We start from the raw sequence: 3,063 nt of genomic DNA, 5'->3' as shown, positions 1-3,063 counted from the left end.
GAGCAAACAAAATGAGTGTTAGGTGAGATGGAAAAGGAACCAATGAAGATGGCATACGACGCATAGTCGTTGAGAGAGATAAAGTGATCAGGATGGTTAATTGGTTGCCCTCTCAGAGCCACCGCGTACCATCTACCTGCGTACGTATTCGACACATTTGGCGCCTTCTCGATACATCAAAAGCGTCATAACTTTTTTGGCCACGTACGAGAAATCTAAGTGGTGTTGAGTCAGCTAATGCGCAGGCTGACTCACCCGGCCCCGGAATCTTCAGAAACACACCGGATGGATATATAATTAACCCACTTTAAAAAGTCAACGGATGTATCGACAGCTTCGCACTAAGATTGCGTGGCGGCCGCCATCGAAGATCCTCTGCGCCATCGAAGATACAGTGCATGCCGACGTCGATATGACTACTCGAGTTGAGGTTCCGATCGTTAAGACGTCAATGTCAACGAAGAAGAAAGAAAGTAATTAGTTTGATCGTGTATTAATTGATGATTACGTGCCAATTCAATGTTGGATGGATAGGATTTCCACTGTGAACATTTAAAATTTTTTAAAATACTTTGATAAATCACACAATATATAATTCTGTGAATATATTACACCCTTTTTTTTCTGTCTCAAAAGTATTTAAAAAGGGTCGATAAAAAAAGTTTCACACTTTCACGAACAGAGAATTTTTCGGGACAAAAGACCAAAATATCTTCCTTATTAATAATAAAAATGACATTCAAATTAACTAATTCTAAATCATACAAGAGAATTTCTAAATCATTTTATTAAATAAAAACTGAAAAACAAACAGAGGACACATACATATATCAACTGGTCTACTTAAGCAAATTAAGGAGTTATGTGGTAAAAGACGATTCGCTCGTCCCCAGCGCTCCCGTCAACCCATCCCTAGGTCAACACGGAGGAGGTAAATCATGGATGACTACTAGCCATTAGTACAAATGGCCAAGACATGGGGGAGGTTATGCTCGCGCGGTCATGCCGAATTTCGACCCAAGACCTCATGTGGCAACACCTCATACCTTAACCATCGCACCACCCCGAGGGAACAGCAAATTAAGTTATGGATTCATAGCATGATGTTGAGGGTCAGGTCCACCCGGACTCAACCTCTTTGAAGCGGCCCAATCCTGATCTGTTGTTCTCGGCCGAGGCATTGATCCCATCACGTACTCTATTTGTTTCCTTAGATTCGAGCCCTGTATCTTTTGCGGCGATGATTGATCGAGAAGGAGAATACGGCACTCAGCGACATGAATGCTCGTGTGCAAGAGGAACAGAAGCAATAGAAGGACTAAGAAGGATGATCTCACCATCGATATATGTTGTTCAAAAGCTGAGGGGTGTGAGAAGTGATCACTAGTTGGTATTTATAAGGAGGAGACAACAATACATGATGCAAAAAAAAAAAAAAAAAAAAAAAGGAAGCACATATAATAGGAAGGAGATAAGATATACAAGCCGACCCAAGTAAAATAATGTCAACATCTATGTCTTTTATTCTTTTTTTTTTCTTTTATTTATATATGTATAGTTAGAGGTCTGCATGCCACCATTTCAGTGATAACGATCGAGGTGGAGCCAACGATGTTGCTTGCTAAAATTTGCCACCGATCGAAAATAATGCCAGGGCGAACGTGATGATGCGAAAGTCTCTCGACCGAGAACTGTAAGTCTATAATCGAGTTTGGGAACTGAGATCATCCATTGCATATATGGTGGATAACTGATAGCATCTAGAGAGGTGTTGACGTATGTGAACTTGGTCAAAGAGTTTGTCTCTTAATTAGAGGTGCTAATTAATGCGCCGACTTGGTGCGAGAGGTCAGGCTGCTGGAGATAATTATCTTTATTAGGTGAGCTTATTTGTAAGTTGTATATGTGAATACGATCTAAACCTTTTAAAGTGATATAACTTATGTTTATTGGGTTCAGTTATTAGATGTAGACCATGTACCTTTATTTTAGTCCTGCATCTATTATCATCTATATGCTGATAATAGATGTTCAGTATATATATATAGACTTATAGCCTCACATCTATGATTATTTATGGGCTGATAATTGATGTGCATTATATAATGGACTGGTCCCCAGAGGATTATGACATCTTTGAGACGTCTCTTCGTTCCCTATTGATGAAGAGGATTCAGCGCCGTTCCCTAACTCCTTCGGAAGGTCAACATTCTTTTCCTTCTTCTTCCACAGGATTGTTGGATCGACGAGCTCTATATGAAAAATAATGACAATTCCGCTGCATTCAGGTTCTTTGTAATTACAGTATTTATTTTCTTATGTCATGTTCTCGATGAAACAAAGATTCATGCTCATATGTTCTTGATTTTTTTATTTGAATTCTTATTTTGATTATCTAGAATTCATGCAACTTATATTTTTATAAAAACTATCATAGTCTTTTAATCTAACATCTTTGAATACATACATAAATGACATGCATGCTAACTTAATTAGAGTCATGAGGTCCTAGCTTAGGACATCCTTAATGACGATTTATAGTATGAGTTTATACTATAAATCTCTCGTTGAAATTTTACCCCTATTATATGGGTGGAGTTTATAATTTTTTCTATAAACTGGTCCCAAAATAGTGGGGTCGAGCTTATATTTTTTTAAAAAAAACGGTAAAGATGATTTATACTCTTCCTCTTCCTCTTGATGCACGCAAGGATCTACTACCCTATTTAATATTTTTTTTTATTTTTTTAAATTTTCTATTTATATTTTTATTGAATTATTATTTCTACATAAATAAATGTATTTAATTTAAAATACTAATATAATTATAAATAATAAATTAAAATATTAATTAATATTATTTATAGTAAAGGAAAATATAAAGATAAGTGAAAAATATAAATAAAAATAAGTAAATTGGCTATGGGGTTGATATACTATGTTGTAAGTAGATCTAGAGATGATGTGTCAGTTAAAATCAAAGTGAGGTGGTGGTCAAAATCAGGGTAAGATGGCAGTCAGAGTCAGTATATATACATCTAAAGGGGTTATTCTCACCAAGAC

This window comes from Zingiber officinale, chromosome 8B (assembly GCF_018446385.1).
Source record: "Zingiber officinale cultivar Zhangliang chromosome 8B, Zo_v1.1, whole genome shotgun sequence".
Taxonomy (NCBI): Eukaryota; Viridiplantae; Streptophyta; class Magnoliopsida; order Zingiberales; family Zingiberaceae; genus Zingiber; species Zingiber officinale.
This window is presented reverse-complemented; position numbering follows the sequence as displayed.